This window comes from Salminus brasiliensis, chromosome 18 (genome assembly GCF_030463535.1).
Source record: "Salminus brasiliensis chromosome 18, fSalBra1.hap2, whole genome shotgun sequence".
In the NCBI taxonomy this organism is placed as follows: domain Eukaryota; kingdom Metazoa; phylum Chordata; class Actinopteri; order Characiformes; family Bryconidae; genus Salminus; species Salminus brasiliensis.
Window position 1 is genome coordinate 20,318,690 of NC_132895.1, and position 19,929 is coordinate 20,338,618.

At 38.1% G+C, this 19,929-nt stretch overlaps 34 non-coding genes across 34 annotated transcripts; all 34 read left to right on the forward strand.

Moving 5' to 3' along the window:
* The first annotated feature begins 146 nt into the window (after positions 1 to 146).
* Positions 147 to 219, forward strand: trnav-aac (transfer RNA valine (anticodon AAC)). Its single transcript has one exon. It is a non-coding gene; the product is annotated as a tRNA-Val (tRNA).
* Positions 220 to 674: 455 nt separating this feature from the next.
* trnav-cac (transfer RNA valine (anticodon CAC)) lies at positions 675 to 747 on the forward strand. Its single transcript has one exon. It is a non-coding gene; the product is annotated as a tRNA-Val (tRNA).
* A 593-nt stretch (positions 748 to 1,340) lies between these two features.
* Positions 1,341 to 1,413, forward strand: trnav-aac (transfer RNA valine (anticodon AAC)). The gene has a single exon. It is a non-coding gene; the product is annotated as a tRNA-Val (tRNA).
* A 455-nt stretch (positions 1,414 to 1,868) lies between these two features.
* On the forward strand, positions 1,869 to 1,941 carry trnav-cac (transfer RNA valine (anticodon CAC)). Its single transcript has one exon. It is a non-coding gene; the product is annotated as a tRNA-Val (tRNA).
* Positions 1,942 to 2,534: 593 nt separating this feature from the next.
* Positions 2,535 to 2,607, forward strand: trnav-aac (transfer RNA valine (anticodon AAC)). Its single transcript has one exon. It is a non-coding gene; the product is annotated as a tRNA-Val (tRNA).
* A 455-nt stretch (positions 2,608 to 3,062) lies between these two features.
* Positions 3,063 to 3,135, forward strand: trnav-cac (transfer RNA valine (anticodon CAC)). The gene has a single exon. It is a non-coding gene; the product is annotated as a tRNA-Val (tRNA).
* Positions 3,136 to 3,728: 593 nt separating this feature from the next.
* trnav-aac (transfer RNA valine (anticodon AAC)) lies at positions 3,729 to 3,801 on the forward strand. Its single transcript has one exon. It is a non-coding gene; the product is annotated as a tRNA-Val (tRNA).
* A 455-nt stretch (positions 3,802 to 4,256) lies between these two features.
* On the forward strand, positions 4,257 to 4,329 carry trnav-cac (transfer RNA valine (anticodon CAC)). Its single transcript has one exon. It is a non-coding gene; the product is annotated as a tRNA-Val (tRNA).
* Positions 4,330 to 4,922: 593 nt separating this feature from the next.
* Positions 4,923 to 4,995, forward strand: trnav-aac (transfer RNA valine (anticodon AAC)). The gene has a single exon. It is a non-coding gene; the product is annotated as a tRNA-Val (tRNA).
* A 455-nt stretch (positions 4,996 to 5,450) lies between these two features.
* On the forward strand, positions 5,451 to 5,523 carry trnav-cac (transfer RNA valine (anticodon CAC)). Its single transcript has one exon. It is a non-coding gene; the product is annotated as a tRNA-Val (tRNA).
* A 593-nt stretch (positions 5,524 to 6,116) lies between these two features.
* trnav-aac (transfer RNA valine (anticodon AAC)) lies at positions 6,117 to 6,189 on the forward strand. The gene has a single exon. It is a non-coding gene; the product is annotated as a tRNA-Val (tRNA).
* A 454-nt stretch (positions 6,190 to 6,643) lies between these two features.
* trnav-cac (transfer RNA valine (anticodon CAC)) lies at positions 6,644 to 6,716 on the forward strand. The gene has a single exon. It is a non-coding gene; the product is annotated as a tRNA-Val (tRNA).
* Positions 6,717 to 7,171: 455 nt separating this feature from the next.
* Positions 7,172 to 7,244, forward strand: trnav-cac (transfer RNA valine (anticodon CAC)). Its single transcript has one exon. It is a non-coding gene; the product is annotated as a tRNA-Val (tRNA).
* A 593-nt stretch (positions 7,245 to 7,837) lies between these two features.
* On the forward strand, positions 7,838 to 7,910 carry trnav-aac (transfer RNA valine (anticodon AAC)). Its single transcript has one exon. It is a non-coding gene; the product is annotated as a tRNA-Val (tRNA).
* A 454-nt stretch (positions 7,911 to 8,364) lies between these two features.
* Positions 8,365 to 8,437, forward strand: trnav-cac (transfer RNA valine (anticodon CAC)). Its single transcript has one exon. It is a non-coding gene; the product is annotated as a tRNA-Val (tRNA).
* A 455-nt stretch (positions 8,438 to 8,892) lies between these two features.
* On the forward strand, positions 8,893 to 8,965 carry trnav-cac (transfer RNA valine (anticodon CAC)). The gene has a single exon. It is a non-coding gene; the product is annotated as a tRNA-Val (tRNA).
* Positions 8,966 to 9,558: 593 nt separating this feature from the next.
* trnav-aac (transfer RNA valine (anticodon AAC)) lies at positions 9,559 to 9,631 on the forward strand. The gene has a single exon. It is a non-coding gene; the product is annotated as a tRNA-Val (tRNA).
* A 455-nt stretch (positions 9,632 to 10,086) lies between these two features.
* On the forward strand, positions 10,087 to 10,159 carry trnav-cac (transfer RNA valine (anticodon CAC)). Its single transcript has one exon. It is a non-coding gene; the product is annotated as a tRNA-Val (tRNA).
* A 593-nt stretch (positions 10,160 to 10,752) lies between these two features.
* On the forward strand, positions 10,753 to 10,825 carry trnav-aac (transfer RNA valine (anticodon AAC)). Its single transcript has one exon. It is a non-coding gene; the product is annotated as a tRNA-Val (tRNA).
* A 456-nt stretch (positions 10,826 to 11,281) lies between these two features.
* On the forward strand, positions 11,282 to 11,354 carry trnav-cac (transfer RNA valine (anticodon CAC)). Its single transcript has one exon. It is a non-coding gene; the product is annotated as a tRNA-Val (tRNA).
* Positions 11,355 to 11,934: 580 nt separating this feature from the next.
* Positions 11,935 to 12,007, forward strand: trnav-aac (transfer RNA valine (anticodon AAC)). Its single transcript has one exon. It is a non-coding gene; the product is annotated as a tRNA-Val (tRNA).
* Positions 12,008 to 12,462: 455 nt separating this feature from the next.
* Positions 12,463 to 12,535, forward strand: trnav-cac (transfer RNA valine (anticodon CAC)). The gene has a single exon. It is a non-coding gene; the product is annotated as a tRNA-Val (tRNA).
* Positions 12,536 to 13,128: 593 nt separating this feature from the next.
* trnav-aac (transfer RNA valine (anticodon AAC)) lies at positions 13,129 to 13,201 on the forward strand. Its single transcript has one exon. It is a non-coding gene; the product is annotated as a tRNA-Val (tRNA).
* A 456-nt stretch (positions 13,202 to 13,657) lies between these two features.
* On the forward strand, positions 13,658 to 13,730 carry trnav-cac (transfer RNA valine (anticodon CAC)). The gene has a single exon. It is a non-coding gene; the product is annotated as a tRNA-Val (tRNA).
* A 580-nt stretch (positions 13,731 to 14,310) lies between these two features.
* On the forward strand, positions 14,311 to 14,383 carry trnav-aac (transfer RNA valine (anticodon AAC)). Its single transcript has one exon. It is a non-coding gene; the product is annotated as a tRNA-Val (tRNA).
* A 455-nt stretch (positions 14,384 to 14,838) lies between these two features.
* Positions 14,839 to 14,911, forward strand: trnav-cac (transfer RNA valine (anticodon CAC)). The gene has a single exon. It is a non-coding gene; the product is annotated as a tRNA-Val (tRNA).
* A 593-nt stretch (positions 14,912 to 15,504) lies between these two features.
* Positions 15,505 to 15,577, forward strand: trnav-aac (transfer RNA valine (anticodon AAC)). The gene has a single exon. It is a non-coding gene; the product is annotated as a tRNA-Val (tRNA).
* A 456-nt stretch (positions 15,578 to 16,033) lies between these two features.
* On the forward strand, positions 16,034 to 16,106 carry trnav-cac (transfer RNA valine (anticodon CAC)). The gene has a single exon. It is a non-coding gene; the product is annotated as a tRNA-Val (tRNA).
* Positions 16,107 to 16,686: 580 nt separating this feature from the next.
* On the forward strand, positions 16,687 to 16,759 carry trnav-aac (transfer RNA valine (anticodon AAC)). The gene has a single exon. It is a non-coding gene; the product is annotated as a tRNA-Val (tRNA).
* Positions 16,760 to 17,215: 456 nt separating this feature from the next.
* Positions 17,216 to 17,288, forward strand: trnav-cac (transfer RNA valine (anticodon CAC)). Its single transcript has one exon. It is a non-coding gene; the product is annotated as a tRNA-Val (tRNA).
* A 580-nt stretch (positions 17,289 to 17,868) lies between these two features.
* trnav-aac (transfer RNA valine (anticodon AAC)) lies at positions 17,869 to 17,941 on the forward strand. The gene has a single exon. It is a non-coding gene; the product is annotated as a tRNA-Val (tRNA).
* Positions 17,942 to 18,397: 456 nt separating this feature from the next.
* Positions 18,398 to 18,470, forward strand: trnav-cac (transfer RNA valine (anticodon CAC)). Its single transcript has one exon. It is a non-coding gene; the product is annotated as a tRNA-Val (tRNA).
* A 580-nt stretch (positions 18,471 to 19,050) lies between these two features.
* trnav-aac (transfer RNA valine (anticodon AAC)) lies at positions 19,051 to 19,123 on the forward strand. Its single transcript has one exon. It is a non-coding gene; the product is annotated as a tRNA-Val (tRNA).
* Positions 19,124 to 19,578: 455 nt separating this feature from the next.
* Positions 19,579 to 19,651, forward strand: trnav-cac (transfer RNA valine (anticodon CAC)). The gene has a single exon. It is a non-coding gene; the product is annotated as a tRNA-Val (tRNA).
* Positions 19,652 to 19,929: the final 278 nt, after the last annotated feature.

A 19,929-nucleotide genomic window follows, 5' to 3' on the forward strand; every position in this document is an offset into this window, starting at 1 on the left:
AACTTTCTGATTTCATACCAAATGTCTGACACGTACAGTTCTCTCTGTGAGGACCAAACTTCACCCATCAATATTTCTCCGTAATAATGAAGCCCTGTAATAGTCCTCCCGCTGAAGAAGGGTTCACAGGGATCTGGCGGGCAGAGGTTTCCGTAGTGTAGTGGTTATCACGTTCGCCTAACACGCGAAAGGTCCCCGGTTCGAGACCGGGCGGAAACAATGCTTATTCTGCAACTTTCGAACATTAACTCATCGTCTGTAAACTACAGTCATTTCACTTTCATATCAGGACCATTTCGAGCTATGAAAACCGTGCTCTTCTTGCAAACTATTTCAAATCAGAAATTCCTTTTGAAGGAGTAAAGGTTTTTCCCACGAAATACAATAAAATAAAAGATTCTTATTAATTCTTTTTGAATTTTCATTAGAAATGAAATACTTTGATTTTACCATGCTTATTTCTTTCTAATGGCATTTGAAATGCTTGTACAAATGACATTCTTCTAAAAGTCAAATTGTATGTTTAGTCAATGAAATAGTAAACTTGTAATCTGTATTAATGAAAGCCTGTAAGTGTCTGACGAAAATTGTTCCGGTCAATATGTCTTTGTAATGGTGAAAGTTTTTCAGAGCTATTCCTTGAGCAGGGGTCTATAGCTTTTGAAGCTACAAGAGTTTCCTTAGTGTAGTGGTTATCACGTTCGCCTCACACGCGAAAGGTCCCCGGTTCGAAACCGGGCGGAAACAATGTTTTTCGAACTCTCTTACAGACTAAACCTGAAGTGGAAATTCAGATCCCGTACACTTCTGAAAAAAATGCATTGAAATCAGAAACTATATATGCTTCCAAGGCTTTGAAGTTCAACTGTGCAACACCACAGCAAAACATTTGGGCTTTCTTTATATTATTTGATTTAAATCAGTGTGAGAAAACTGTTTTATCCTGGTTGGCATTGCTCCAGCTAACAAAAATATGTTCTCAGAACGGACCACCAACGTTTCACTTGGATTAATGTGTTCCCTCAACATGACTCTAAATTGTAGAACAACACTCCTGTCTATCCAATAAGATTCAGCAGTTTTTCCACGAAACAACTTCTACTCTTGTCCCGGCAAAAATGTGTCCAATATGGGAAACAACAGTGTCTGACAATAAACCTTTAAGAATAAATGAACACCTGGGAAATGTAGCCCAACTTTCTGATTTCATACCAAATGTCTGACACGTACAGTTCTCTCTGTGAGGACCAAACTTCACCCATCAATATTTCTCCGTAATAATGAAGCCCTGTAATAGTCCTCCCGCTGAAGAAGGGTTCACAGGGATCTGGCGGGCAGAGGTTTCCGTAGTGTAGTGGTTATCACGTTCGCCTAACACGCGAAAGGTCCCCGGTTCGAGACCGGGCGGAAACAATGCTTATTCTGCAACTTTCGAACATTAACTCATCGTCTGTAAACTACAGTCATTTCACTTTCATATCAGGACCATTTCGAGCTATGAAAACCGTGCTCTTCTTGCAAACTATTTCAAATCAGAAATTCCATTTGAAGGAGTAAAGGTTTTTCCCACGAAATACAATAAAATAAAAGATTCTTATTAATTCTTTTTGAATTTTCATTAGAAATGAAATACTTTGATTTTACCATGCTTATTTCTTTCTAATGGCATTTGAAATGCTTGTACAAATGACATTCTTCTAAAAGTCAAATTGTATGTTTAGTCAATGAAATAGTAAACTTGTAATCTGTATTAATGAAAGCCTGTAAGTGTCTGACGAAAATTGTTCCGGTCAATATGTCTTTGTAATGGTGAAAGTTTTTCAGAGCTATTCCTTGAGCAGGGGTCTATAGCTTTTGAAGCTGCAAGAGTTTCCGTAGTGTAGTGGTTATCACGTTCGCCTCACACGCGAAAGGTCCCCGGTTCGAAACCGGGCGGAAACAAAGTTTTTCGAACTCTCTTACAGACTAAACCTGAAGTGGAAATTCAGATCCCGTACACTTCTGAAAAAAATGCATTGAAATCAGAAACTATATATGCTTCCAAGGCTTTGAAGTTCAACTGTGCAACACCACAGCAAAACATTTGGGCTTTCTTTATATTATTTGATTTAAATCAGTGTGAGAAAACTGTTTTATCCTGGTTGGCATTGCTCCAGCTAACAAAAATATGTTCTCAGAACGGACCACCAACGTTTCACTTGGATTAATGTGTTCCCTCAACATGACTCTAAATTGTAGAACAACACTCCTGTCTATCCAATAAGATTCAGCAGTTTTTCCACGAAACAACTTCTACTCTTGTCCCGGCAAAAATGTGTCCAATATGGGAAACAACAGTGTCTGACAATAAACCTTTAAGAATAAATGAACACCTGGGAAATGTAGCCCAACTTTCTGATTTCATACCAAATGTCTGACACGTACAGTTCTCTCTGTGAGGACCAAACTTCACCCATCAATATTTCTCCGTAATAATGAAGCCCTGTAATAGTCCTCCCGCTGAAGAAGGGTTCACAGGGAACTGGCGGGCAGAGGTTTCCGTAGTGTAGTGGTTATCACGTTCGCCTAACACGCGAAAGGTCCCCGGTTCGAGACCGGGCGGAAACAATGCTTATTCTGCAACTTTCGAACATTAACTCATCGTCTGTAAACTACAGTCATTTCACTTTCATATCAGGACCATTTCGAGCTATGAAAACCGTGCTCTTTTTGCAAACTATTTCAAATCAGAAATTCCATTTGAAGGAGTAAAGGTTTTTCCCACGAAATACAATAAAATAAAAGATTCTTATTATTTCTTTTAGAATTTTCATTAGAAATGAAATACTTTGATTTTACCATGCTTATTTCTTTCTAATGGCATTTGAAATGCTTGTACAAATGACATTCTTCTAAAAGTCAAATTGTATGTTTAGTCAATGAAATAGTAAACTTGTAATCTGTATTAATGAAAGCCTGTAAGTGTCTGACGAAAATTGTTCCGGTCAATATGTCTTTGTAATGGTGAAAGTTTTTCAGAGCTATTCCTTGAGCAGGGGTCTATAGCTTTTGAGGCTACAAGAGTTTCCGTAGTGTAGTGGTTATCACGTTTGCCTCACACGCGAAAGGTCCCCGGTTCGAAACCGGGCGGAAACAGTGTTTTTCGAACTCTCTTACAGACTAAACCTGAAGTGGAAATTCAGATCCCGTACACTTCTGAAAAAAATGCATTGAAATCAGAAACTATATATGCTTCCAAGGCTTTGAAGATCAACTGTGCAACACCACAGCAAAACATTTGGGCTTTCTTTATATTATTTGATTTAAATCAGTGTGAGAAAACTGTTTTATCCTGGTTGGCATTGCTCCAGCTAACAAAAATATGTTCTCAGAACGGACCACCAACGTTTCACTTGGATTAATGTGTTCCCTCAACATGACTCTAAATTGTAGAACAACACTCCTGTCTATCCAATAAGATTCAGCAGTTTTTCCACGAAACAACTTCTACTCTTGTCCCGGCAAAAATGTGTCCAATATGGGAAACAACAGTGTCTGACAATAAACCTTTAAGAATAAATGAACACCTGGGAAATGTAGCCCAACTTTCTGATTTCATACCAAATGTCTGACACGTACAGTTCTCTCTGTGAGGACCAAACTTCACCCATCAATATTTCTCCGTAATAATGAAGCCCTGTAATAGTCCTCCCGCTGAAGAAGGGTTCACAGGGAACTGGCGGGCAGAGGTTTCCGTAGTGTAGTGGTTATCACGTTCGCCTAACACGCGAAAGGTCCCCGGTTCGAGACCGGGCGGAAACAATGCTTATTCTGCAACTTTCGAACATTAACTCATCGTCTGTAAACTACAGTCATTTCACTTTCATATCAGGACCATTTCGAGCTATGAAAACCGTGCTCTTTTTGCAAACTATTTCAAATCAGAAATTCCATTTGAAGGAGTAAAGGTTTTTCCCACGAAATACAATAAAATAAAAGATTCTTATTATTTCTTTTAGAATTTTCATTAGAAATGAAATACTTTGATTTTACCATGCTTATTTCTTTCTAATGGCATTTGAAATGCTTGTACAAATGACATTCTTCTAAAAGTCAAATTGTATGTTTAGTCAATGAAATAGTAAACTTGTAATCTGTATTAATGAAAGCCTGTAAGTGTCTGACGAAAATTGTTCCGGTCAATATGTCTTTGTAATGGTGAAAGTTTTTCAGAGCTATTCCTTGAGCAGGGGTCTATAGCTTTTGAGGCTACAAGAGTTTCCGTAGTGTAGTGGTTATCACGTTTGCCTCACACGCGAAAGGTCCCCGGTTCGAAACCGGGCGGAAACAGTGTTTTTCGAACTCTCTTACAGACTAAACCTGAAGTGGAAATTCAGATCCCGTACACTTCTGAAAAAAATGCATTGAAATCAGAAACTATATATGCTTCCAAGGCTTTGAAGATCAACTGTGCAACACCACAGCAAAACATTTGGGCTTTCTTTATATTATTTGATTTAAATCAGTGTGAGAAAACTGTTTTATCCTGGTTGGCATTGCTCCAGCTAACAAAAATATGTTCTCAGAACGGACCACCAACGTTTCACTTGGATTAATGTGTTCCCTCAACATGACTCTAAATTGTAGAACAACACTCCTGTCTATCCAATAAGATTCAGCAGTTTTTCCACGAAACAACTTCTACTCTTGTCCCGGCAAAAATGTGTCCAATATGGGAAACAACAGTGTCTGACAATAAACCTTTAAGAATAAATGAACACCTGGGAAATGTAGCCCAACTTTCTGATTTCATACCAAATGTCTGACACGTACAGTTCTCTCTGTGAGGACCAAACTTCACCCATCAATATTTCTCCGTAATAATGAAGCCCTGTAATAGTCCTCCCGCTGAAGAAGGGTTCACAGGGAACTGGCGGGCAGAGGTTTCCGTAGTGTAGTGGTTATCACGTTCGCCTAACACGCGAAAGGTCCCCGGTTCGAGACCTGGCGGAAACAATGCTTTTTCTGCAACTTTCGAACATTAACTCATCGTCTGTAAACTACAGTCATTTCACTTTCATATCAGGACCATTTCGAGCTATGAAAACCGTGCTCTTTTTGCAAACTATTTCAAATCAGAAATTCCATTTGAAGGAGTAAAGGTTTTTCCCACGAAATACAATAAAATAAAAGATTCTTATTATTTCTTTTAGAATTTTCATTAGAAATGAAATACTTTGATTTTACCATGCTTATTTCTTTCTAATGGCATTTGAAATGCTTGTACAAATGACATTCTTCTAAAAGTCAAATTGTATGTTTAGTCAATGAAATAGTAAACTTGTAATCTGTATTAATGAAAGCCTGTAAGTGTCTGACGAAAATTGTTCCGGTCAATATGTCTTTGTAATGGTGAAAGTTTTTCAGAGCTATTCCTTGAGCAGGGGTCTATAGCTTTTGAGACTACAAGAGTTTCCGTAGTGTAGTGGTTATCACGTTCGCCTCACACGCGAAAGGTCCCCGGTTCGAAACCGGGCGGAAGCAATGTTTTTCGAACTCTCTTACAGACTAAACCTGAAGTGGAAATTCAGATCCCGTACACTTCTGAAAAAAATGCATTGAAATCAGAAACTATATATGCTTCCAAGGCTTTGAAGTTCAACTGTGCAACACCACAGCAAAACATTTGGGCTTTCTTTATATTATTTGATTTAAATCAGTGTGAGAAAACTGTTTTATCCTGGTTGGCATTGCTCCAGCTAACAAAAATATGTTCTCAGAACGGACCACCAACGTTTCACTTGGATTAATGTGTTCCCTCAACATGACTCTAAATTGTAGAACAACACTCCTGTCTATCCAATAAGATTCAGCAGTTTTTCCACGAAACAACTTCTACTCTTGTCCCGGCAAAAATGTGTCCAATATGGGAAACAACAGTGTCTGACAATAAACCTTTAAGAATAAATGAACACCTGGGAAATGTAGCCCAACTTTCTGATTTCATACCAAATGTCTGACACGTACAGTTCTCTCTGTGAGGACCAAACTTCACCCATCAATATTTCTCCGTAATAATGAAGCCCTGTAATAGTCCTCCCCCTGAAGAAGGGTTCACAGGGAACTGGCGGGCAGAGGTTTCCGTAGTGTAGTGGTTATCACGTTCGCCTAACACGCGAAAGGTCCCCGGTTCGAGACCGGGCGGAAACAATGCTTTTTCTGCAACTTTCGAACATTAAATCATCGTCTGTAAACTACAGTCATTTCACTTTCATATCAGGACCATTTCGAGCTATGAAAACCGTGCTCTTTTTGCAAACTATTTCAAATCAGAAATTCCATTTGAAGGAGTAAAGGTTTTTCCCACGAAATACAATAAAATAAAAGATTCTTATTATTTCTTTTAGAATTTTCATTAGAAATGAAATACTTTGATTTTACCATGCTTATTTCTTTCTAATGGCATTTGAAATGCTTGTACAAATGACATTCTTCTAAAAGTCAAATTGTATGTTTAGTCAATGAAATAGTAAACTTGTAATCTGTATTAATGAAAGCCTGTAAGTGTCTGACGAAAATTGTTCCGGTCAATATGTCTTTGTAATGGTGAAAGTTTTTCAGAGCTATTCCTTGAGCTATTCCTATAGCTTTTGAGACTACAAGAGTTTCCGTAGTGTAGTGGTTATCACGTTCGCCTCACACGCGAAAGGTCCCCGGTTCGACACCGGGCGGAAACAATGCTTTTTCTGCAACTTTCGAACATTAACTCATCGTCTGTAAACTACAGTCATTTCACTTTCATATCAGGACCATTTCGAGCTATGAAAACCGTGCTCTTTTTGCAAACTATTTCAAATCAGAAATTCCATTTGAAGGAGTAAAGGTTTTTCCCACGAAATACAATAAAATAAAAGATTCTTATTATTTCTTTTAGAATTTTCATTAGAAATGAAATACTTTGATTTTACCATGCTTATTTCTTTCTAATGGCATTTGAAATGCTTGTACAAATGACATTCTTCTAAAAGTCAAATTGTATGTTTAGTCAATGAAATAGTAAACTTGTAATCTGTATTAATGAAAGCCTGTAAGTGTCTGACGAAAATTGTTCCGGTCAATATGTCTTTGTAATGGTGAAAGTTTTTCAGAGCTATTCCTTGAGCAGGGGTCTATAGCTTTTGAGGCTACAAGAGTTTCCGTAGTGTAGTGGTTATCACGTTTGCCTCACACGCGAAAGGTCCCCGGTTCGAAACCGGGCGGAAACAGTGTTTTTCGAACTCTCTTACAGACTAAACCTGAAGTGGAAATTCAGATCCCGTACACTTCTGAAAAAAATGCATTGAAATCAGAAACTATATATGCTTCCAAGGCTTTGAAGTTCAACTGTGCAACACCACAGCAAAACATTTGGGCTTTCTTTATATTATTTGATTTAAATCAGTGTGAGAAAACTGTTTTATCCTGGTTGGCATTGCTCCAGCTAACAAAAATATGTTCTCAGAACGGACCACCAACGTTTCACTTGGATTAATGTGTTCCCTCAACATGACTCTAAATTGTAGAACAACACTCCTGTCTATCCAATAAGATTCAGCAGTTTTTCCACGAAACAACTTCTACTCTTGTCCCGGCAAAAATGTGTCCAATATGGGAAACAACAGTGTCTGACAATAAACCTTTAAGAATAAATGAACACCTGGGAAATGTAGCCCAACTTTCTGATTTCATACCAAATGTCTGACACGTACAGTTCTCTCTGTGAGGACCAAACTTCACCCATCAATATTTCTCCGTAATAATGAAGCCCTGTAATAGTCCTCCCGCTGAAGAAGGGTTCACAGGGAACTGGCGGGCAGAGGTTTCCGTAGTGTAGTGGTTATCACGTTCGCCTAACACGCGAAAGGTCCCCGGTTCGAGACCGGGCGGAAACAATGCTTTTTCTGCAACTTTCGAACATTAACTCATCGTCTGTAAACTACAGTCATTTCACTTTCATATCAGGACCATTTCGAGCTATGAAAACCGTGCTCTTTTTGCAAACTATTTCAAATCAGAAATTCCATTTGAAGGAGTAAAGGTTTTTCCCACGAAATACAATAAAATAAAAGATTCTTATTATTTCTTTTAGAATTTTCATTAGAAATGAAATACTTTGATTTTACCATGCTTATTTCTTTCTAATGGCATTTGAAATGCTTGTACAAATGACATTCTTCTAAAAGTCAAATTGTATGTTTAGTCAATGAAATAGTAAACTTGTAATCTGTATTAATGAAAGCCTGTAAGTGTCTGACGAAAATTGTTCCGGTCAATATGTCTTTGTAATGGTGAAAGTTTTTCAGAGCTATTCCTTGAGCTATTCCTATAGCTTTTGAGACTACAAGAGTTTCCGTAGTGTAGTGGTTATCACGTTCGCCTCACACGCGAAAGGTCCCCGGTTCGACACCGGGCGGAAACACTGCTTTTTCTGCAACTTTCGAACATTAACTCATCGTCTGTAAACTACAGTCATTTCACTTTCATATCAGGACCATTTCGAGCTATGAAAACCGTGCTCTTTTTGCAAACTATTTCAAATCAGAAATTCCATTTGAAGGAGTAAAGGTTTTTCCCACGAAATACAATAAAATAAAAGATTCTTATTATTTCTTTTAGAATTTTCATTAGAAATGAAATACTTTGATTTTACCATGCTTATTTCTTTCTAATGGCATTTGAAATGCTTGTACAAATGACATTCTTCTAAAAGTCAAATTGTATGTTTAGTCAATGAAATAGTAAACTTGTAATCTGTATTAATGAAAGCCTGTAAGTGTCTGACGAAAATTGTTCCGGTCAATATGTCTTTGTAATGGTGAAAGTTTTTCAGAGCTATTCCTTGAGCAGGGGTCTATAGCTTTTGAGGCTACAAGAGTTTCCGTAGTGTAGTGGTTATCACGTTTGCCTCACACGCGAAAGGTCCCCGGTTCGAAACCGGGCGGAAACAGTGTTTTTCGAACTCTCTTACAGACTAAACCTGAAGTGGAAATTCAGATCCCGTACACTTCTGAAAAAAATGCATTGAAATCAGAAACTATATATGCTTCCAAGGCTTTGAAGTTCAACTGTGCAACACCACAGCAAAACATTTGGGCTTTCTTTATATTATTTGATTTAAATCAGTGTGAGAAAACTGTTTTATCCTGGTTGGCATTGCTCCAGCTAACAAAAATATGTTCTCAGAACGGACCACCAACGTTTCACTTGGATTAATGTGTTCCCTCAACATGACTCTAAATTGTAGAACAACACTCCTGTCTATCCAATAAGATTCAGCAGTTTTTCCACGAAACAACTTCTACTCTTGTCCCGGCAAAAATGTGTCCAATATGGGAAACAACAGTGTCTGACAATAAACCTTTAAGAATAAATGAACACCTGGGAAATGTAGCCCAACTTTCTGATTTCATACCAAATGTCTGACACGTACAGTTCTCTCTGTGAGGACCAAACTTCACCCATCAATATTTCTCCGTAATAATGAAGCCCTGTAATAGTCCTCCCGCTGAAGAAGGGTTCACAGGGAACTGGCGGGCAGAGGTTTCCGTAGTGTAGTGGTTATCACGTTCGCCTAACACGCGAAAGGTCCCCGGTTCGAGACCGGGCGGAAACAATGCTTTTTCTGCAACTTTCGAACATTAACTCATCGTCTGTAAACTACAGTCATTTCACTTTCATATCAGGACCATTTCGAGCTATGAAAACCGTGCTCTTTTTGCAAACTATTTTAAATCAGAAATTCCATTTGAAGGAGTAAAGGTTTTTCCCACGAAATACAATAAAATAAAAGATTCTTATTATTTCTTTTAGAATTTTCATTAGAAATGAAATACTTTGATTTTACCATGCTTATTTCTTTCTAATGGCATTTGAAATGCTTGTACAAATGACATTCTTCTAAAAGTCAAATTGTATGTTTAGTCAATGAAATAGTAAACTTGTAATCTGTATTAATGAAAGCCTGTAAGTGTCTGACGAAAATTGTTCCGGTCAATATGTCTTTGTAATGGTGAAAGTTTTTCAGAGCTATTCCTTGAGCAGGGGTCTATAGCTTTTGAGGCTACAAGAGTTTCCGTAGTGTAGTGGTTATCACGTTTGCCTCACACGCGAAAGGTCCCCGGTTCGAAACCGGGCGGAAACAGTGTTTTTCGAACTCTCTTACAGACTAAACCTGAAGTGGAAATTCAGATCCCGTACACTTCTGAAAAAAATGCATTGAAATCAGAAACTATATATGCTTCCAAGGCTTTGAAGTTCAACTGTGCAACACCACAGCAAAACATTTGGGCTTTCTTTATATTATTTGATTTAAATCAGTGTGAGAAAACTGTTTTATCCTGGTTGGCATTGCTCCAGCTAACAAAAATATGTTCTCAGAACGGACCACCAACGTTTCACTTGGATTAATGTGTTCCCTCAACATGACTCTAAATTGTAGAACAACACTCCTGTCTATCCAATAAGATTCAGCAGTTTTTCCACGAAACAACTTCTACTCTTGTCCCGGCAAAAATGTGTCCAATATGGGAAACAACAGTGTCTGACAATAAACCTTTAAGAATAAATGAACACCTGGGAAATGTAGCCCAACTTTCTGATTTCATACCAAATGTCTGACACGTACAGTTCTCTCTGTGAGGACCAAACTTCACCCATCAATATTTCTCCGTAATAATGAAGCCCTGTAATAGTCCTCCCGCTGAAGAAGGGTTCACAGGGAACTGGCGGGCAGAGGTTTCCGTAGTGTAGTGGTTATCACGTTCGCCTAACACGCGAAAGGTCCCCGGTTCGAGACCGGGCGGAAACAATGCTTTTTCTGCAACTTTCGAACATTAACTCATCGTCTGTAAACTACAGTCATTTCACTTTCATATCAGGACCATTTCGAGCTATGAAAACCGTGCTCTTTTTGCAAACTATTTCAAATCAGAAATTCCATTTGAAGGAGTAAAGGTTTTTCCCACGAAATACAATAAAATAAAAGATTCTTATTATTTCTTTTAGAATTTTTTATTAGAAATGAAATACTTTGATTTTACCATGCTTATTTCTTTCTAATGGCATTTGAAATGCTTGTACAAATGACATTCTTCTAAAAGTCAAATTGTATGTTTAGTCAATGAAATAGTAAACTTGTAATCTGTATTAATGAAAGCCTGTAAGTGTCTGACGAAAATTGTTCCGGTCAATATGTCTTTGTAATGGTGAAAGTTTTTCAGAGCTATTCCTTGAGCAGGGGTCTATAGCTTTTGAGACTACAAGAGTTTCCGTAGTGTAGTGGTTATCACGTTCGCCTCACACGCGAAAGGTCCCCGGTTCGAAACCGGGCGGAAACAATGTTTTTCGAACTCTCTTACAGACTAAACCTGAAGTGGAAATTCAGATCCCGTACACTTCTGAAAAAAATGCATTGAAATCAGAAACTATATATGCTTCCAAGGCTTTGAAGTTCAACTGTAAAACATTTGGGCTTTCTTTATATTATTTGATTTAAATCAGTGTGAGAAAACTGTTTTATCCTGGTTGGCATTGCTCCAGCTAACAAAAATATGTTCTCAGAACGGACCACCAACGTTTCACTTGGATTAATGTGTTCCCTCAACATGACTCTAAATTGTAGAACAACACTCCTGTCTATCCAATAAGATTCAGCAGTTTTTCCACGAAACAACTTCTACTCTTGTCCCGGCAAAAATGTGTCCAATATGGGAAACAACAGTGTCTGACAATAAACCTTTAAGAATAAATGAACACCTGGGAAATGTAGCCCAACTTTCTGATTTCATACCAAATGTCTGACACGTACAGTTCTCTCTGTGAGGACCAAACTTCACCCATCAATATTTCTCCGTAATAATGAAGCCCTGTAATAGTCCTCCCGCTGAAGAAGGGTTCACAGGGAACTGGCGGGCAGAGGTTTCCGTAGTGTAGTGGTTATCACGTTCGCCTAACACGCGAAAGGTCCCCGGTTCGAGACCGGGCGGAAACAACGCTTATTCTGCAACTTTCGAACATTAACTCATCGTCTGTAAACTACAGTCAATTCACTTTCATATCAGGACCATTTCGAGCTATGAAAACCGTGCTCTTTTTGCAAACTATTTTAAATCAGAAATTCCATTTGAAGGAGTAAAGGTTTTTCCCACGAAATACAATAAAATAAAAGATTCTTATTATTTCTTTTAGAATTTTCATTAGAAATGAAATACTTTGATTTTACCATGCTTATTTCTTTCTAATGGCATTTGAAATGCTTGTACAAATGACATTCTTCTAAAAGTCAAATTGTATGTTTAGTCAATGAAATAGTAAACTTGTAATCTGTATTAATGAAAGCCTGTAAGTGTCTGACGAAAATTGTTCCGGTCAATATGTCTTTGTAATGGTGAAAGTTTTTCAGAGCTATTCCTTGAGCAGGGGTCTATAGCTTTTGAGGCTACAAGAGTTTCCGTAGTGTAGTGGTTATCACGTTTGCCTCACACGCGAAAGGTCCCCGGTTCGAAACCGGGCGGAAACAGTGTTTTTCGAACTCTCTTACAGACTAAACCTGAAGTGGAAATTCAGATCCCGTACACTTCTGAAAAAAATGCATTGAAATCAGAAACTATATATGCTTCCAAGGCTTTGAAGTTCAACTGTGCAACACCACAGCAAAACATTTGGGCTTTCTTTATATTATTTGATTTAAATCAGTGTGAGAAAACTGTTTTATCCTGGTTGGCATTGCTCCAGCTAACAAAAATATGTTCTCAGAACGGACCACCAACGTTTCACTTGGATTAATGTGTTCCCTCAACATGACTCTAAATTGTAGAACAACACTCCTGTCTATCCAATAAGATTCAGCAGTTTTTCCACGAAACAACTTCTACTCTTGTCCCGGCAAAAATGTGTCCAATATGGGAAACAACAGTGTCTGACAATAAACCTTTAAGAATAAATGAACACCTGGGAAATGTAGCCCAACTTTCTGATTTCATACCAAATGTCTGACACGTACAGTTCTCTCTGTGAGGACCAAACTTCACCCATCAATATTTCTCCGTAATAATGAAGCCCTGTAATAGTCCTCCCGCTGAAGAAGGGTTCACAGGGAACTGGCGGGCAGAGGTTTCCGTAGTGTAGTGGTTATCACGTTCGCCTAACACGCGAAAGGTCCCCGGTTCGAGACCGGGCGGAAACAATGCTTTTTCTGCAACTTTCGAACATTAACTCATCGTCTGTAAACTACAGTCATTTCACTTTCATATCAGGACCATTTCGAGCTATGAAAACCGTGCTCTTTTTGCAAACTATTTCAAATCAGAAATTCCATTTGAAGGAGTAAAGGTTTTTCCCACGAAATACAATAAAATAAAAGATTCTTATTATTTCTTTTAGAATTTTTTATTAGAAATGAAATACTTTGATTTTACCATGCTTATTTCTTTCTAATGGCATTTGAAATGCTTGTACAAATGACATTCTTCTAAAAGTCAAATTGTATGTTTAGTCAATGAAATAGTAAACTTGTAATCTGTATTAATGAAAGCCTGTAAGTGTCTGACGAAAATTGTTCCGGTCAATATGTCTTTGTAATGGTGAAAGTTTTTCAGAGCTATTCCTTGAGCAGGGGTCTATAGCTTTTGAGACTACAAGAGTTTCCGTAGTGTAGTGGTTATCACGTTCGCCTCACACGCGAAAGGTCCCCGGTTCGAAACCGGGCGGAAACAATGTTTTTCGAACTCTCTTACAGACTAAACCTGAAGTGGAAATTCAGATCCCGTACACTTCTGAAAAAAATGCATTGAAATCAGAAACTATATATGCTTCCAAGGCTTTGAAGTTCAACTGTAAAACATTTGGGCTTTCTTTATATTATTTGATTTAAATCAGTGTGAGAAAACTGTTTTATCCTGGTTGGCATTGCTCCAGCTAACAAAAATATGTTCTCAGAACGGACCACCAACGTTTCACTTGGATTAATGTGTTCCCTCAACATGACTCTAAATTGTAGAACAACACTCCTGTCTATCCAATAAGATTCAGCAGTTTTTCCACGAAACAACTTCTACTCTTGTCCCGGCAAAAATGTGTCCAATATGGGAAACAACAGTGTCTGACAATAAACCTTTAAGAATAAATGAACACCTGGGAAATGTAGCCCAACTTTCTGATTTCATACCAAATGTCTGACACGTACAGTTCTCTCTGTGAGGACCAAACTTCACCCATCAATATTTCTCCGTAATAATGAAGCCCTGTAATAGTCCTCCCGCTGAAGAAGGGTTCACAGGGAACTGGCGGGCAGAGGTTTCCGTAGTGTAGTGGTTATCACGTTCGCCTAACACGCGAAAGGTCCCCGGTTCGAGACCGGGCGGAAACAACGCTTATTCTGCAACTTTCGAACATTAACTCATCGTCTGTAAACTACAGTCAATTCACTTTCATATCAGGACCATTTCGAGCTATGAAAACCGTGCTCTTTTTGCAAACTATTTTAAATCAGAAATTCCATTTGAAGGAGTAAAGGTTTTTCCCACGAAATACAATAAAATAAAAGATTCTTATTATTTCTTTTAGAATTTTCATTAGAAATGAAATACTTTGATTTTACCATGCTTATTTCTTTCTAATGGCATTTGAAATGCTTGTACAAATGACATTCTTCTAAAAGTCAAATTGTATGTTTAGTCAATGAAATAGTAAACTTGTAATCTGTATTAATGAAAGCCTGTAAGTGTCTGACGAAAATTGTTCCGGTCAATATGTCTTTGTAATGGTGAAAGTTTTTCAGAGCTATTCCTTGAGCAGGGGTCTATAGCTTTTGAGGCTACAAGAGTTTCCGTAGTGTAGTGGTTATCACGTTTGCCTCACACGCGAAAGGTCCCCGGTTCGAAACCGGGCGGAAACAGTGTTTTTCGAACTCTCTTACAGACTAAACCTGAAGTGGAAATTCAGATCCCGTACACTTCTGAAAAAAATGCATTGAAATCAGAAACTATATATGCTTCCAAGGCTTTGAAGTTCAACTGTGCAACACCACAGCAAAACATTTGGGCTTTCTTTATATTATTTGATTTAAATCAGTGTGAGAAAACTGTTTTATCCTGGTTGGCATTGCTCCAGCTAACAAAAATATGTTCTCAGAACGGACCACCAACGTTTCACTTGGATTAATGTGTTCCCTCAACATGACTCTAAATTGTAGAACAACACTCCTGTCTATCCAATAAGATTCAGCAGTTTTTCCACGAAACAACTTCTACTCTTGTCCCGGCAAAAATGTGTCCAATATGGGAAACAACAGTGTCTGACAATAAACCTTTAAGAATAAATGAACACCTGGGAAATGTAGCCCAACTTTCTGATTTCATACCAAATGTCTGACACGTACAGTTCTCTCTGTGAGGACCAAACTTCACCCATCAATATTTCTCCGTAATAATGAAGCCCTGTAATAGTCCTCCCGCTGAAGAAGGGTTCACAGGGAACTGGTGGGCAGAGGTTTCCGTAGTGTAGTGGTTATCACGTTCGCCTAACACGCGAAAGGTCCCCGGTTCGAGACCGGGCGGAAACAATGCTTTTTCTGCAACTTTCGAACATTAACTCATCGTCTGTAAACTACAGTCATTTCACTTTCATATCAGGACCATTTCGAGCTATGAAAACCGTGCTCTTTTTGCAAACTATTTCAAATCAGAAATTCCATTTGAAGGAGTAAAGGTTTTTCCCACGAAATACAATAAAATAAAAGATTCTTATTATTTCTTTTAGAATTTTTTATTAGAAATGAAATACTTTGATTTTACCATGCTTATTTCTTTCTAATGGCATTTGAAATGCTTGTACAAATGACATTCTTCTAAAAGTCAAATTGTATGTTTAGTCAATGAAATAGTAAACTTGTAATCTGTATTAATGAAAGCCTGTAAGTGTCTGACGAAAATTGTTCCGGTCAATATGTCTTTGTAATGGTGAAAGTTTTTCAGAGCTATTCCTTGAGCAGGGGTCTATAGCTTTTGAGACTACAAGAGTTTCCGTAGTGTAGTGGTTATCACGTTCGCCTCACACGCGAAAGGTCCCCGGTTCGAAACCGGGCGGAAACAATGTTTTTCGAACTCTCTTACAGACTAAACCTGAAGTGGAAATTCAGATCCCGTACACTTCTGAAAAAAATGCATTGAAATCAGAAACTATATATGCTTCCAAGGCTTTGAAGTTCAACTGTAAAACATTTGGGCTTTCTTTATATTATTTGATTTAAATCAGTGTGAGAAAACTGTTTTATCCTGGTTGGCATTGCTCCAGCTAACAAAAATATGTTCTCAGAACGGACCACCAACGTTTCACTTGGATTAATGTGTTCCCTCAACATGACTCTAAATTGTAGAACAACACTCCTGTCTATCCAATAAGATTCAGCAGTTTTTCCACGAAACAACTTCTACTCTTGTCCCGGCAAAAATGTGTCCAATATGGGAAACAACAGTGTCTGACAATAAACCTTTAAGAATAAATGAACACCTGGGAAATGTAGCCCAACTTTCTGATTTCATACCAAATGTCTGACACGTACAGTTCTCTCTGTGAGGACCAAACTTCACCCATCAATATTTCTCCGTAATAATGAAGCCCTGTAATAGTCCTCCCGCTGAAGAAGGGTTCACAGGGAACTGGCGGGCAGAGGTTTCCGTAGTGTAGTGGTTATCACGTTCGCCTAACACGCGAAAGGTCCCCGGTTCGAGACCGGGCGGAAACAATGCTTTTTCTGCAACTTTCGAACATTAACTCATCGTCTGTAAACTACAGTCATTTCACTTTCATATCAGGACCATTTCGAGCTATGAAAACCGTGCTCTTTTTGCAAACTATTTCAAATCAGAAATTCCATTTGAAGGAGTAAAGGTTTTTCCCACGAAATACAATAAAATAAAAGATTCTTATTATTTCTTTTAGAATTTTTTATTAGAAATGAAATACTTTGATTTTACCATGCTTATTTCTTTCTAATGGCATTTGAAATGCTTGTACAAATGACATTCTTCTAAAAGTCAAATTGTATGTTTAGTCAATGAAATAGTAAACTTGTAATCTGTATTAATGAAAGCCTGTAAGTGTCTGACGAAAATTGTTCCGGTCAATATGTCTTTGTAATGGTGAAAGTTTTTCAGAGCTATTCCTTGAGCAGGGGTCTATAGCTTTTGAGACTACAAGAGTTTCCGTAGTGTAGTGGTTATCACGTTCGCCTCACACGCGAAAGGTCCCCGGTTCGAAACCGGGCGGAAACAATGTTTTTCGAACTCTCTTACAGACTAAACCTGAAGTGGAAATTCAGATCCCGTACACTTCTGAAAAAAATGCATTGAAATCAGAAACTATATATGCTTCCAAGGCTTTGAAGTTCAACTGTAAAACATTTGGGCTTTCTTTATATTATTTGATTTAAATCAGTGTGAGAAAACTGTTTTATCCTGGTTGGCATTGCTCCAGCTAACAAAAATATGTTCTCAGAACGGACCACCAACGTTTCACTTGGATTAATGTGTTCCCTCAACATGACTCTAAATTGTAGAACAACACTCCTGTCTATCCAATAAGATTCAGCAGTTTTTCCACGAAACAACTTCTACTCTTGTCCCGGCAAAAATGTGTCCAATATGGGAAACAACAGTGTCTGACAATAAACCTTTAAGAATAAATGAACACCTGGGAAATGTAGCCCAACTTTCTGATTTCATACCAAATGTCTGACACGTACAGTTCTCTCTGTGAGGACCAAACTTCACCCATCAATATTTCTCCGTAATAATGAAGCCCTGTAATAGTCCTCCCGCTGAAGAAGGGTTCACAGGGAACTGGCGGGCAGAGGTTTCCGTAGTGTAGTGGTTATCACGTTCGCCTAACACGCGAAAGGTCCCCGGTTCGAGACCGGGCGGAAACAATGCTTTTTCTGCAACTTTCGAACATTAACTCATCGTCTGTAAACTACAGTCATTTCACTTTCATATCAGGACCATTTCGAGCTATGAAAACCGTGCTCTTTTTGCAAACTATTTCAAATCAGAAATTCCATTTGAAGGAGTAAAGGTTTTTCCCACGAAATACAATAAAATAAAAGATTCTTATTATTTCTTTTAGAATTTTTTATTAGAAATGAAATACTTTGATTTTACCATGCTTATTTCTTTCTAATGGCATTTGAAATGCTTGTACAAATGACATTCTTCTAAAAGTCAAATTGTATGTTTAGTCAATGAAATAGTAAACTTGTAATCTGTATTAATGAAAGCCTGTAAGTGTCTGACGAAAATTGTTCCGGTCAATATGTCTTTGTAATGGTGAAAGTTTTTCAGAGCTATTCCTTGAGCAGGGGTCTATAGCTTTTGAGACTACAAGAGTTTCCGTAGTGTAGTGGTTATCACGTTCGCCTCACACGCGAAAGGTCCCCGGTTCGAAACCGGGCGGAAACAATGTTTTTCGAACTCTCTTACAGACTAAACCTGAAGTGGAAATTCAGATCCCGTACACTTCTGAAAAAAATGCATTGAAATCAGAAACTATATATGCTTCCAAGGCTTTGAAGTTCAACTGTAAAACATTTGGGCTTTCTTTATATTATTTGATTTAAATCAGTGTGAGAAAACTGTTTTATCCTGGTTGGCATTGCTCCAGCTAACAAAAATATGTTCTCAGAACGGACCACCAACGTTTCACTTGGATTAATGTGTTCCCTCAACATGACTCTAAATTGTAGAACAACACTCCTGTCTATCCAATAAGATTCAGCAGTTTTTCCACGAAACAACTTCTACTCTTGTCCCGGCAAAAATGTGTCCAATATGGGAAACAACAGTGTCTGACAATAAACCTTTAAGAATAAATGAACACCTGGGAAATGTAGCCCAACTTTCTGATTTCATACCAAATGTCTGACACGTACAGTTCTCTCTGTGAGGACCAAACTTCACCCATCAATATTTCTCCGTAATAATGAAGCCCTGTAATAGTCCTCCCGCTGAAGAAGGGTTCACAGGGAACTGGCGGGCAGAGGTTTCCGTAGTGTAGTGGTTATCACGTTCGCCTAACACGCGAAAGGTCCCCGGTTCGAGACCGGGCGGAAACAATGCTTTTTCTGCAACTTTCGAACATTAACTCATCGTCTGTAAACTACAGTCATTTCACTTTCATATCAGGACCATTTCGAGCTATGAAAACCGTGCTCTTTTTGCAAACTATTTTAAATCAGAAATTCCATTTGAAGGAGTAAAGGTTTTTCCCACGAAATACAATAAAATAAAAGATTCTTATTATTTCTTTTAGAATTTTCATTAGAAATGAAATACTTTGATTTTACCATGCTTATTTCTTTCTAATGGCATTTGAAATGCTTGTACAAATGACATTCTTCTAAAAGTCAAATTGTATGTTTAGTCAATGAAATAGTAAACTTGTAATCTGTATTAATGAAAGCCTGTAAGTGTCTGACGAAAATTGTTCCGGTCAATATGTCTTTGTAATGGTGAAAGTTTTTCAGAGCTATTCCTTGAGCAGGGGTCTATAGCTTTTGAGGCTACAAGAGTTTCCGTAGTGTAGTGGTTATCACGTTTGCCTCACACGCGAAAGGTCCCCGGTTCGAAACCGGGCGGAAACAGTGTTTTTCGAACTCTCTTACAGACTAAACCTGAAGTGGAAATTCAGATCCCGTACACTTCTGAAAAAAATGCATTGAAATCAGAAACTATATATGCTTCCAAGGCTTTGAAGTTCAACTGTGCAACACCACAGCAAAACATTTGGGCTTTCTTTATATTATTTGATTTAAATCAGTGTGAGAAAACTGTTTTATCCTGGTTGGCATTGCTCCAGCTAACAAAAATATGTTCTCAGAACGGACCACCAACGTTTCACTTGGATTAATGTGTTCCCTCA